Source organism: Dipteris shenzhenensis, chromosome 15 (genome assembly GCF_047967505.1).
Source record: "Dipteris shenzhenensis isolate YYH24624 ecotype China chromosome 15, Dip_SZ_1.0, whole genome shotgun sequence".
NCBI classification, from domain to species: Eukaryota; Viridiplantae; Streptophyta; class Polypodiopsida; order Gleicheniales; family Dipteridaceae; genus Dipteris; species Dipteris shenzhenensis.
The window spans coordinates 51,085,534-51,100,206 of record NC_141610.1 but is presented as its reverse complement, the minus strand read 5'-3'; positions in this window follow the sequence as shown (position 1 = coordinate 51,100,206).

Here is a 14,673-nt window from a genome sequence, read left to right as displayed (position 1 = left end):
TGTTTATCATGCATGCTCCACAACAAAGGTTCCAAATGGGACTTCGCACCTACCATGGATTGTGATCAGAGTCATGAGGAATCAAGATGGGGCATGAACAAATAAAATGAGCATTGTTATATGGCAGAGAAAACCATTGAGGATACTCAACCACGTCCCTTAAAAAATGAAATGTGTAATATATGGCGTCGTGAAGTCCATGGATAGCAAATCAAGTACTAGCATGCGCTCCCCTTGAGTGGCTCATGGATGTCAAAGCCCCACTCTGTAAAACCTAAATTATAGAGAAGTACATGAAAGGAAGTTATAATCATATAATATGCTGAAGCATCTGGTCACATGACACTCATGACGTTTGGACCCCAAATATGTAACGTGCCAGACAATTACCTACAATTCTTATTTTGATCATGGAATTGTTTCTTCTCCAATATATTATGCTCGTCTACCAAATAAATTTTTATCCTTTGGAGAAGTATATCTATGCATCTTATTATAAGAAGCCTATTTGACATGCAAAGCTCTACGGCTAACAAAATCTTCAAAACGAAAGAACATTATGTCTAAAGTAATGGTCTTATTTGCATAGACTTGCAACTCTCCAATTATACATCTTTATTATTTCAGTTCCTCTCTTATTAATTCTATTAATTCAACATATGTATCATATCATAAACAAATCTCATTTCTCTTTCCTAGAACTTTAAGTGTCTGTCTATGTTCAACCTTTTGCATTTTGACCATCAAGGGAACAACCCAATTCGATCCTAAAGACTACATCTATGAAATAAAAAGAATTGAAGGGGAAATCTAAAAATTCATTTCTCCATGTTTGTAAGTGTGCTAGTAAGACTCTTAAAGACATGGAGAGCTGAAGTTTACTTGTGAATTCTTTCACAAGCTTTTTTTATTTCTTTGATAAAACTCATATCCATGTTAACTATTAGAAGAATCTCGAGGATGAACCAATTTATATTTGATTAGAGATTAATAAGGAAACCAAGCCGCATCCCCAAACTTTTTATAAGCATGTTTGTAAAACTTGAAAATGAATAATTAAATCACAAGAGAGTTCACATTTGTCAACAATATTGAACCTTTCCAAGCACATGCACACGACTTTGAATATCGTGTCCAAGTAAGTGATGCATTACCTTCCTTTTTGTTGCTTTCTATTGTCTATTTCACTAGTGACCATACCTAAAAACAAATTGGCGTGATATCAATGAAATGTTAAGAAATACTTCTTTTGTGCGCAAAGATACTTTCAAGCTCATTGTATAATAGAAATTCGAGGAGGCCTTTGAGGTCCACCTTTTCTTGCTTCCACAAGCAATAAGGCACAATCAATTCAAGATATTCTTTTCAAGTACTACCACTTGACAAGTGTCACATCAAATTTTGTCTCATACATGACATCTTCACAAAGTACAAGGCACGCACCAAGTTGTTGACACAAGATTTTTATAATATGTGGTACCATCCACTACATTTGACTTGTAACAAGAAATTTGTCTTAATATTAAGCTTTGCATCTTGCTTCGTGGTTCACTAGTGAATAAACATCTTAGCTCCTTTAGACTTGTATGATCTTAAATAATCAAGCCATTCAATAGCCACTCTAACAAAGAAAGAAACATACTATTTTATTTGAGTGCCTCTTGTTAAGGCTAAGAGGGTGAGATTGAACTCGACTTCTATTATTACCTAGTAGTGATATCAATCATGGTGAATGATAGATTGTCTTTCTCTTATTAACATAGAAGACTAAATGTGAATCCTTTTTCTTCTTTTTTTCAATGCACGCACCCACTCACCCATCCATTGGCATTAATCCTTAATGGCATCAAAGAAAAGGCTAAAATTATATCATAAGAGTATAATAACTTTTAAAGTGACTATCAAAAGCCAATAAGTTATAAGAATAAGAGAAATAATATACATACTAACAAAGGATAGACATAAAAGTGTGTACTTAAAAACTTAAAAAGTAAGGTGGCCTTAAAAAGGTGATTTATATTTCTAAATTCCCTTCCTTCCAAGAATTCCTTGAGATGATCCACAATTATATTCCTTGTTTTCTTGTAGAGCATTTAGGACACAAAATTCAAGCTTGTATAAGAAGTATCCTAGAAGATGTCAATAGTGGTAAAATGGTAAGAATGCCCACAAGAGAGCTTCTAGCCAATAGCGTTGGTTGCAAAAACTTTTCTTTTAGCTTGTATCATTCTTTGTGTTCATGAGAGAAGGCTTATATATGGTTGTACATTTAAAAAGATCTATATCTTTTATTAAATTGATTCCCTATTTCACTATGCATTATGGCACTCCCATACAAAAGTTTATAGTTATCCATATCAACCATATCTATTTGTGCTAGATGACAAAATAATGAAATGTCATACGAGTCTTCTCAAAATAAGCCAAGTGAGCATGACAAGCTTAAGGCTATAATATAAAATGATGCAGTATCTAAGTGATATTCACAAAGAATCTTGAACAAAATTATCAACACATTAACTAGTCAAAACATTCAATAACTCTAAATCCTTTTTTTTTTCACAAAAAGGGATAAGTATATTAGCAAAACAGGGTGGGTCAATCCCTGACCTCAAGACCCTATACAAAATTTGGTTGTGAAGGGACAAACACTAAATCCTTTGTGGTAAAGTTGGATTTTTTGGTTGTCATTACATTCCCATAGTTTCTTTAAGATTAATTGATTGTTTTATATCAATATCAAAATTTTTCATACTTTAATAAACAAAATTCCTATGACATATGGGCATACAAGGACAAGTAATTGGCAACCATCAAAAGGGATTCAAGGAGATTCTATAAAACGTCTTAAGGACTAGTTCATAATCACCAACTAGTTTCTCTCCTTAGTCATAAGGGACTAGCTCCTTAAATAGTCATAACAACCAACTATTTTCTCTCCTAATTCTTGCATCCAACGTTACATTCAAAGAGTATAGAGTAGTAAGGTCTTATTTTATAGGATGGTAAGTTTTTTATACCATTAAGAAGTTACATACTTTCAGTAGTAGCACACTCTTAGAAAAGATACATGGCATCAATTTCACATGAGTGACCACAACCATTCAAATTTCATGTTAAGGAGTTTTCGCTCACAATTGGAGTGCTAAGGGTGTCTAAAAACTTATATTATCTCACAATATTTTGAGATGTGTTGATACTTTAATGGCAAGATGCCTTTTTATGGCATATCATGTTCTATATTTTGAATTAACCTAAACTTAAAAGGACAACTTTTGTATGGCATATAATGGTCCATATTTTAAGTTAATATAAACTTACAAGGACAACAATGTGCAAGAATATGCATTCAATTCGATGACTATTCTTGTGTTGTAAGGAAAGCAATGCACTCGCAATGCATTAATTTCTAGATGAAGTACTTCATTTGAAGTTGGTGAGCCTTTTGACGTGTACCATTAGTAACTTCAAAATGACTCTATAACCGTTTATTTTGATGTGCTTTTTGAAGCGTGGAGTTCCTATGATGTAGCCAAGGCATCAATATTAGATGTCATGTCTTAGATATCTACCATAATTAGATGTTCAAAACATTTAAGGAATATAGACTTACATGCTCTAATCTTATATGCAATTATTATTTTGTCGGCTATTGATTGTTGGTTGAAATGGGCATACAAATTCTAAGTTTTGTAGACCCCCAAAAGATTTAGGGACATGATGAGACTAAACCTTTCACGATCCACTCTTAGCTGAAATGTGGTGAAAAAAAATATGTACGCAAGTGGGTCCGAAATTTTAGAAAAAAATTATTGTGATTATAGAATTAGGCAATTAAATGCTATTTGCTTACATTAGTTGCTACAAAGGCATTATTCTATGCTAGCACATCTAGGTAATGCAATATCAAAGAGGATTATGAAATTCATATAGCATGTAAGTAACACAATTTCAAATTGAGTATGAAATCCATATAACAAAATTTGGTTAAAGTGATGGGACTCCTATAAAAAGAAAGAGGTGGCCTTGATTTGAAGATAATAAAAAAGTTGCATTTTACTGCATGATTGGTTGTAGCCAATCATATAGCTATTCCTCCTCCTACCTCAGCTCCTTTGCCACCCGCTTTTGCTTGATGGAGAGCTTGGCCTTTGGAGACTCACATTCATGTTGGAACTTTTGGAGACTAATGAACAACTCCTTGGCATCCTTATTTCTCCATTCCGAGTCTTTGAGGGTAGCCCTGCAAGAGTTGAGCTCCTTGATAGTCTAAGCAAGTTCCTTCTCCATTTCATGCCATAGGTTCTTAATTTGCTCCTTACATGCACTGATTAAGTAAACCTCCCACGAGCACCACAACATTCATGAAAAGGCCCATGGTCGGCAAATTTTTTAAAAATAGAGCTCACAAGATGACTCGTTAGGAAAATCAATAAATCGGAAATTGAATTGGAATGGGTTACCCAAATTGTAAGATATAGTGCATAGAGGAATAGTGTTAAGGGGAAAACCACCAACCTCTCAAACTGTTGTGGGGTTTTTGAGGTGGTACCGATGAAGAAGATATCACCTCCTTCTTCTAACCCTCATTTGAGAGCTTACATTTCACAATGCCATGCATAAATGCCACTTCTGTAGCTCCCGGATTGCATCTCACAAGTTGCTCCACAAGAAAAGAACACGAGGAAGAGAGAGGGGAGGGGGGAGAGGGTGAGCATGGTGACTGAGGAAGGGAACGCATGTGTGGAAGTAACAAGGAGAGACTAGACACAAGATACCAAAGCTTGGAAGTAAGAGAACATGTATTCTCCACAATGCATAATGAGCTCCAAAGCCAAAAAGTTGGCTTTTATACATGACCCTTGTCCAAACACTAATTTTGACCTATTTCTCCACTAGCCTCGATTCTCACTCCTTTAGGCCAATGTGACCCAATGGATCTATTCTCTAGTAGTCCTAGTGAAGGGAACAAGTTACATGGCTCATTTAATCAATGATCTTACATGTCTTTTCCTACAAATCATGAGATATTACAAGTATTTCCACACATATTTTCCAAAGGGATACTGTTAACCAAATGAGTTAACATGCCCCCCTTTTTGTTCTCCATCTAGTCCCATGGATTGTGCAAAGATCATGGTTGTTGGAGTGTTATCATTGAAGATTTGTCCCTTTGAGCACTTGTTTGAACCTTCCTAGGATGCATTGCTTTATAGGTCTATAATGGATCCTTTGTTGTGAAATTGTTGCTGGGAGGATTGATATTCTTATGGTGATGTGTTGCTTCTAGTTCAGGATTCCACCGCATGGCATAGATTGCAGTGGCTAGAGTTTGGGTGGATGGATCGGAGCTAAGTACTTGTGAAATTTTAGAGAAAAAGGAAGAAAAAGTAAAATCTAAGGTGTACATAATTAAGAAAAAGGTGTTAGTAGGGGTTAATGTAAGATCCTAGTGGAATTAATGTTAGCAGAGTAAGTACTAGCATATTATCATACTCCTCAAGTTTGACATTTGATTTGTGTGGAACTTATATTGAATTCTCATAAAACTATGTTTGTGTCCGGCATTGTGCATTGACAATCTGTCTTGATTTTTTTCATAGGGCTTCTTTCTGAATCCATTTTATGGATTAGACTTCATTGAGTTTCTTTGAGCCCAATAAGGTTGTCCCACTATCTTGAGTTTTGTTTGTCTAAGTCATCATTCAAAAAGTCTAATAATACACCATACGAACTCCTAAAACAAGGACTAGAGTTGAAGAGATCTATGGCATTTGGGGTTCTAGGAAAGTTCTCTAAGTGACAAGTGAGTATATAGTGGGAGGCTCAAATGGTTAAGTGATTCTAGTGCTAATCAATGGGAAAAAAATGAATATGGAAGAATAAAAAGAAAAGTAAGATTTGGAATTAGCTAATGAATGGTGGAGTTAGTAAGATTTGGAGTTAGCTAATGAATGGTGGTGTTAGCAAATGAATGTGGAAAAAGCTCTGAGGATCACAAGAAACTTGTCTAGATCCATTTTGGTGTCAAATGCATCCTTTGGAGCTATTGGTGTAGGACCACTTGCTGTTCATTGTGTGAACTAGTGCCTTTGTAAATCACATCCTCCCGCATGTTCCACTTCCAGTGTACCCACCCTAATAAAGTGATATATGTTCTATGTATCAAATGTGAGTAGAATCGCAATGTCTTAGAGATCTTCTATTTTTGTTGAGCCCAAGTTGCTGCTGAGAAAGATATTACTGAAGATAACTCATCGTTTACATTGGAAGGTTCTTGTGTGACTTCCCGTGATGGGTATAATTGGTGTGATACGTTCTTGTGTAACTGCCATGAAGATTGATGCCAAATTTTGAACTAAGGAAAGTTCTTGGGTAGCTCCCAAAGTAGATTCTATTTTTGTCTTGGCAGGTTCTTATGTTAATATCTCTTTTCTCGAGAGCAATTCTTGTGTAGCTGCCATTTGCTTTGAAGATGATGCCATAAATTTAATGGCATTTTGATTGAGTTGTGGTTGAGCAGGTTCTTGTGGTACTATCTCTCTTTTTGAGACAAGTTCTTATGTTGCTACTCAATAGGAGGTAGATGATGTCTTTTGTGTGTGAACCTCTTGTATTGGTGCTTTTCCCTTGGCCTTCTGAGGAGTTTATTATGGTTCTACCTTTGTCAAGATTCGAATCTTGGATGGACACCTCCTCCTCAACCCTCTCTCGGGCATTCAGGGGTTTCTATGAGGGCAATATGGGGGTGAAATTTGGATATGGTATTGGTCGCTTTCCTTGCTTGGAGCTTTTGGTCAAGTTTTTGGCATTCTCGAACTAGAGCTTCCACTTCTTCTACCTTTGCTTCTCAATTATGTGGTTTGGGTTTTCACCAGCTTCTTTTTGGAGTTGATGGCCTACTTTTTGCATCGACCCCTTTTTTTTCTTGAACGTTGATTAGGACTTCATGTATCAATTCATCCCTTGAAGCTTCTAAAGATGAGGAGCTTATTGTGGCTATGTCTTCATCTAATCCACTCCAGATGACTACCTTTTCTTTTCCCTTACCTTCCACTTTGGGTTTCTCACGCTTGACTGGTTGAGCAACCTTGTTTGTGCCTTGTGCAATATGTTTTTGTTCTATTTTATGGGTTGCCCTTGACTTACCTTGCAACCTACACCCATTACACATTGGCACTATTGGTCCATTGGTTTGTATAGACTTGTTACAATTATATGGACATTCTGTAACTCAATGGGGACCATGACAATGATAACATTATAGGGGAGGTCTCCTCACAATACTACTAGTGTCTTCTTGTGGTGGTTGTGTTCAGTCTTGGAATACTCGAATTGGATAACCATCCTGCATGATGTAGTGGTTCGGTCACATCGAGCATTGTCCTCATGTAGTAGCTAATCACTCCCATGTTGCTTGTAGTTGGTACAACTTGGTTCATTTGTGTGATTCTAGGTGGTGGCTATTGTGGTGGCAAGACTAATGGGGACAATGGCATATCTTGTATCCTATACATGCCTCTTTGTGGTGGGTTTACCACTTGATATGACTATTGTACCTGACTTGAAGCATTTCATGGTGCTATCAAGGCAAGAGTCTTTGGTTTGCTAACCACCTTTTTTCTGGGCAGCTTATGAAAATGTCCATATGAAAGCCTACTTTTATTGATTTGAGTTTATTAGTTGAGCATGAAGAGCATTACTTTGAGCAACTCCACCTTGCACCTCATGTTGTATAGCACAACTTCTTTTTCCCTTGGGCACTCGAAATATTCAATGAACCATATCACCACAGACAATGAGCATAAATAATGTGCTACATCTCTAAGAAAGGTACATTAAGATAACACAAAAAAAAAGTGGATTGCAATTATCTAAAAACTGTGGATATCAACCATACAATCTAATGAGTAATTTGTGATTTTCCCCATCCATCCACCATGGCTTTAGTAAACCTTTTCACAATGACATAATATAGTTGCACATCCTCATTGTTTATGGAAGGATTTTTCAAGGTCTTGACTAAGTTATCTAATTCTTTCCAAACATGTGCTATCAAACTTCTCACATCAGGGTCAGCTTCCAAACTTCTACTACACTTGCATTACTCTTTCTAAAAATTCCAATGCATATTTACTTGATTTTTACCATGATTGGACAAAAACCTTTGTGCCTTTGCATCCCCCATGGTTTTTTTTTTAATTTCTTGAAAATTGTGTCTTTACATAATTGGGACATAACTTCAAGTTAATGGGTTTTCAACTTTCTTAATAGAGTAGTGTCTTTGCTAGAGTGTTATAACATTCTAGAACACAAATGTCATGTTATAGAAATAAAATAATGGCATATAAAGTCCAAGACAAGACAAGAAAAAAAAAAGAAAAAGAAAATATGTAGTATGTGCAACAAACAATCATTTTCTCAATTTATTTCGGTTCTGACATCTCAATTGATACAATAGGACACCTATACAATTGATCATGAATTCACAAGAAGGTCTCTTTCAAGGACATCCTCACTCTATAATCCTCACTCGGCCAATGGTTATCCTTTGAATTACCAGGAGTATAGAGATTAATTACATTGATGACCCTAAATGGGTATTGCAATGGTAATCAAAGATTAATGACTGTTAGGGTCCTATCCTTACTAATATGCGCTCTCTTGAACTTAAGGTAACTAGTGGTTCATTGGATGGTTAGATATGTACATATTTGTTGAACAGTTGGCACTCTTCCTGGAGCAAAAATCATTCAGTTGAATCCCAAATGACTTGAAAGAGACGGAAAAATAGATGGTTTGAAAATTTGAGTATACCTTCCTAACCCATGTTGCCTAACCCAATTTTGTAAGAGAGGGCAAAGCAAATGGTTTGAAAGTTTGAGTATACCTTCCTAGCCCATCTTTCCTCCCTACCAATTTGCTCACTGAATTATGAAGAAGTGGTGGGGGATGAGAATGGATTCACATCCAATTGTATATTAGCTTGGGATGGTGTTTCCCCAAACTACTTGTTCTCTTCTATGGTGGCTAAAACCAAAACCTACGAAGCTGAAATCATCCAGCTCCTTAGCATCATCATCAACACCTTCCATAAAAAAAGGAGTTGACCTAGGATTATTGCATTTATTGTCACTCCAATCACCAAGGTCATTGATTGGGGGCTTATTAGTGGGAGGAGGGGTAAGTGAACATGGTTGGATAGATTGCATAGGATGGAGTTAAAGCAACGAGGCTATCTTTTGACCCCTCAACATGAAGTTGGAAAGGGATCTCTAACACTATGGTTGTGTAGTTGTGGACATACTTGGACAAGCATGCTTTATGGATCACACGGAGATGATTATCCCGTTGGCACTCATTCTTTGGTAGGTCTTGTACTAGATCGCCTTTGCCTCCCTAGTTTGCTGTCATAAGTCATGCACCTCTGATTGTAGCTATACCTTCTATGTCATCCAACTTTCAACATGTCCCAATGTTCCCAGGTACTTACTAAGGAGCGAGGTTAGGGTTGGTTCCAAGAGGGTGAGTATGTTGTGGTAGGAGTTGGATGCGGTGTTGGATTTGGAGCTAGAGGTAGATTGTCAGAATTATTCCCAGTCATCTCTCCACTACCCCCTTCTGGTGTGGATGTGGGTACATAGAAATTTGTTCTACTCCTTTATAGTGTGGATCTCTAAATCCCATCCTCTTTTTATAGATGTCCTTTCTATTTGGAGAAACTCTCATATTTTTGTGCCAAAAGGTCGTCACTCTAGCAATGACTTCTGCACTTAGGCTGTCTCTCCTTTTCTTGCATTTTGTTGAAGCCCACAGACTTCTCGGATTAGGATGATTGTGCTTTGCTTCTCCTCTACGTTCAACTGCTAGAGCCATGTTGGTCCTTCTGATTGACAACATCTTTGACAGTGTGTCACCAAGCCATTTCTCCTTTGTTTCAGGGGACACTAACATAGCTAATGTCACCCTCTTTGTAGCTAGTTGGTCTAAGATGTGACCACCCATTTCACTTTTTGAAGGCCATTTCTTAGGTTAGAGAGCATCGCCTCTTGGGCGTGCATCTCCCGAGTTTCGTTCCCAATTGGTTGGGTGCTTCCTAATGGTCTCTTGCCCCTTAGCCCTTGTCATCTACTACAAGGCTAGTGGGAGGAGTGAGGGCTTACATTGTGTAGGGCGGCACTTTGCAAATCTATGTCTGGGTCACCTTTCGCATTTTCAAGAACCATTTGTTGCTTGCAATTGGGTTGGAGGATAAATAATAGGAATTCAATGTGTTCCTCCCACATATGATTGAGATATGTCTAGATGGTGCTCGCTAGCTCCATTAACATCTCAACATCAAGCATTGGGGTGGTAGTTGTGGGCTACACTTAAGCATGGATCTGCACGTCTAAGAATTATATTTGGGTCTCCTCATATGTTTGGAGTGTCGTGCAAGTGCACTCAAACCCTTCCCACAAACATGACAAGCATGGTACCCACTTATTGCTAATCCCATCTCTCAACTTCATTGTCTCCCCATAATAAAGTGATATATATCCTATAAATCAAATGTGAGTAGTATCATAATGTCCCAAAGAACTTTGGTTTTTGTTGAGCCCAATTTGCTTCTAAGAAAATTGCCAATGAAAATAATACATCATACTCATTGGAAGGTTCTAGTGTGACATCCATTGTGTGTGGTGTGGTTGGTGTGACAGGTTCTTTGGCGTAGCTGCCATGAAGCTTGATGCCAAATTTCTCACTAAGGAAGGTTCTTGTGTAACTTCCAAGGTAGATTCCATTCTATTCATTCCAGGTTCTTGTGTTACTATCTCTTTTTTGGAGACATGTTCTTATGTAACTGTCGTTTTCCTTAATGATGATGCAATGAATTCAACGACATTTTGAGAGACTGGTGGTCGAGTAGGTTCTTGTGTTATTGTCTCTTTTTTTGAGATGGTTTCTTGTGTAACTACTTGATAGAAGGTAGAGGTGTTCTTTGTGTGAGATCCTTGTGTATTGGTGCTTTCCCTTGTACTTGCGAGCAAGTTTGTGGCTCTACCTTTTTCAAGGTAGGTTCTTGTGGTGCTCTCCAATATTTGCCATGAATTTTCATAATTAGTAGGCATAAATTTGATGTTTGCCTCTCACTTGTTCATGATGATGATTATAGAGGCTTTGGCCTCCAGCCTTCTTTTAATCTTTATTGAGCACATTTTCGTTGCTACTTGAAGATGATGGAGGTGTTCTTGTTACAACAGTATCTTGGGTACCCAAATATAAGTGTTTCCAAGGTACTAACCCTAGGCCTCTAGTAGTCTAGTGTAATAACCCTAGGCCTAGTCTTATGGGAACCCAATGGTATTGTACCTTCCTTGTTGACGGTGCTATTTTGTTCTTAGATGTCGGGGTTTCTTGTTTACATATTGGGGTGGATTTTGATGTCGAGGTTTTGTTGGAATCGTTCACCTTCAAAGTACCCTTGGGCCTTTAGTAGATACTTTCAGACCCATACTTGCTTAGTTGCTCTTCTTCTTTGTCATATTTTCCGGTGATTCTCTTGTAGAGGATGAGAGGTAGAAGTAGATGACACTGATGCTTGAATATTGGTCCGTTTGGTAGAATCTTGGTGAATTGATTCATCACAAAACAACCATTTGTAAATGTCTTGGGTCCAACTTTTACCAAGAATTGTGGCTTTTGTCTGGGTACCTATAGGAGTTACAAAGAACTTGCAAGGCACAAACGTGATTGTAGATGGAAACATTCAGCATTAAAGAACCCGCAACCTTAATTGATTTACCTCCTATGGATTGAATTTTAGAATCACAGACTTGAATATGTACCTGCCCGAGATGTTTTAATGTTTTTGTATGGGGGTTGGTGCCAAGGGGTGTGGGTTTGAGCCATGAAGGGGTATGATCCTCTTATATATAGCCTTCCATTTATGCAATATAACGATTAAGTGGTTATCATTCTTCTTTTTCCTGTTTCATATCTTTCTAGATTGCAACTTTGAGAGTCTCTTGTGTCTTTTCTTTCTCTGTTGGGGCTGAGATGGTGATCACACTCTTGACACAAATGCTAGCCTGAGTTATTGATGTTGACTGCTGCCTATCTTCTCAAATATGCAAGGTTCCTGAGGAGTACCCCGATAGGATGATGGTTACCTTCTTTACTGTACCTTCTCCAAGGTCTCGGACACAGTTGTTGAACCTTATAACACTATGCTCATGGTGCACTAGTTGGTTGAATATGCTGATGAGTGCATGGTGCTTGACAACAAAGCCCTTTATGATATTTTCTTTCAAACCTTGAAACTCACCACCCCAACCTTTGGTGATTTGAACCATCTGATCTCTCTACCACAATGAGCGGCATCACCTACTCTCTCTAATTTCCCATTTAGCTCAACTCAGGTCTATGGAAGTTGGCTATGGGCTTTGCTCCTCTTATGTTGAGAGGTTTGCAATAGTATAGAGAATTGAAGGTGCCAGAGCTAACTTAGCGAATGTGGGATGCCAAAAACATGATGTTTGCTCTGTTGTTGATCCTTGACATGGCTGATACCTCACTACCTCCTCAATGTTTCGAGGTCAAATGAGCACCAAGGAAGTGGAATATTAACTACATTGTATGCATGTAGAGTTTTAGATAAAAATGCAGTTGCAAGAGGCTACGTGCTCTATGACACCTCATGTAGTGTAATAGTCTTGGTGTAGAGGCAAGGCAGTTTTCAAGTGAGGATGCAGTGTGCTATTGCGGACTTGGTCGATTGTAATGCAGATTCATGCTATTGATGCGGAAGCTATTGCTATACAAGATTCCGTTGCAATTGCAGAGTTGTTAGTGCATCGTGGATTTTGCCATGCTGGTTACAGACTTGGAATTTATGGCTTAGATGTGGATGTTGTTGTGGCTGAAGATGCATGTGGGTGATTTCAGAAGATGACTGCTTGCTAGCGGCAACATTGGAGTCTTGTGTGTGACTACAATGTAACACCCATGATCGAGACAAGAGTACCACTAGTGCATAGTGATTAGCAATGTGCATGGCTTGCTCCATTTCTTTTATACATCGATTCTGTACTAATTGCACACTTGAAGGTTTTCTCTAAGGATATCCAATAGAGTTCCATTGGTCGTTGCTTACACCAAGTGAGTTCCATTGGATACCAACATGAGAGATTGGATGGAGCACTTACACCAAGTGTTTGGTTCTTTGTGGCAAGATTATTTTTTGTAGAGTTGTGAACAAGAAGTCAGCGTGCTGTTGCAATTCTATCAAACTAATCCTTACAAAGTGTGTAGCATTCCATATTTGCTATTTTTATTTAAGGAATTGTATCACTCATTACTCATAGGTTCTCTACCTTGGCTATGCCTAAAAGCATTGTACTCCCTTGCACATGCACATATGGCATCTAACTTCTTCTCAAGTGCATTGTGGATTCACACAGTCCACCGTGAGTGCCATGTGCATGGGGGGTGGTCCCAAGGGGAGTGGGTTTGAGCCATGAAGGGGTATGAGGCTATTATATATGCCCTTCCATTCATGCAATACAACAATCAAGAGGTTATTATTCTTCTTCCTCCTGTTTTGTGTCTCTCTAGATTGAAACTTCGAGTCTCTTGTGTATTTTCTTTCCCTATTAGGGCTGAGGCCCCAAGAGTTTCCTAGGAGATGAGGTTGTTGCTTGCTCGACCATCCACCAAGGCCAGTATTTGGCATGTTGCACTTGCCAATGTCAGCTCTACCTAGAGTTGAGATGGAGTAATATCTATCTTCTTAGTATCAATGGCATTATCAGTTGTAGGCTCAATTTGATTAAATGGTACCACTCTTATGGTGTAAAAAGGTGCAATGGCAGTAAGTTTATCATTGTCAAGGTCCATACATTGAGTTCATTTAGCAATTGGTGTATTTATTGCAGACAATGTGTGTATCCAATTTTTTGAGTCATCTAACTTGAGCACACCAAGAGTCTTTGGGACCCTTTCCATTGTCCTCTTCCTTATAAGCATTTAATATATTTACCATTTGGACCTCTTGCTGGTGTCAGATTTAGTTGCAAATGAATTCCCTAACAAATGATGAGCCTTCCAAGTTGGAGATCCATCCTCATGACTTGCTCATCCTTACATAAATATATTCTATTTGAGCTCTAGTCATGGACCAATCTTGTAGTTTTCATGAAAGGTCTACCCAATATGATGTCATAGCCATCTGGTTGGTTGGGAAAGTCCATTACAATAAACCACACTCAGTAGGTTAGGATGAAGGTCTTAATCTTGATATTCCTTAGAACTCCTACAGTTTGGGTTGTCGCTCCATTAACCAATTTGACTACAAGATTTGTGCTATCCCAAGATTTCCATTACTCATTTATTATGGTATGATATGGGCAGTATTGCATTTGTATCGTCACTCTCAAAGTACTGGCCCAATTTGTTGACGGGCACCTTGGGAAAGTGTTGGGTGTCATTTAGGGGTTTGATCTCAGGATCAGTGGACTTAGGATATTTGCCCATTTATCCAATCTGATAGGTCTCTCCATAGAGTGGGATTACCCTGTAATAGTGTCGCAATGGGCATCTTCATCTTAGTGGTGGACAGCAATGCAGCTAGTTTGGCTACACTGGGTACTTCCATTCCCCAACTCTTGCTGCAAACCATGCATATATTTTAGG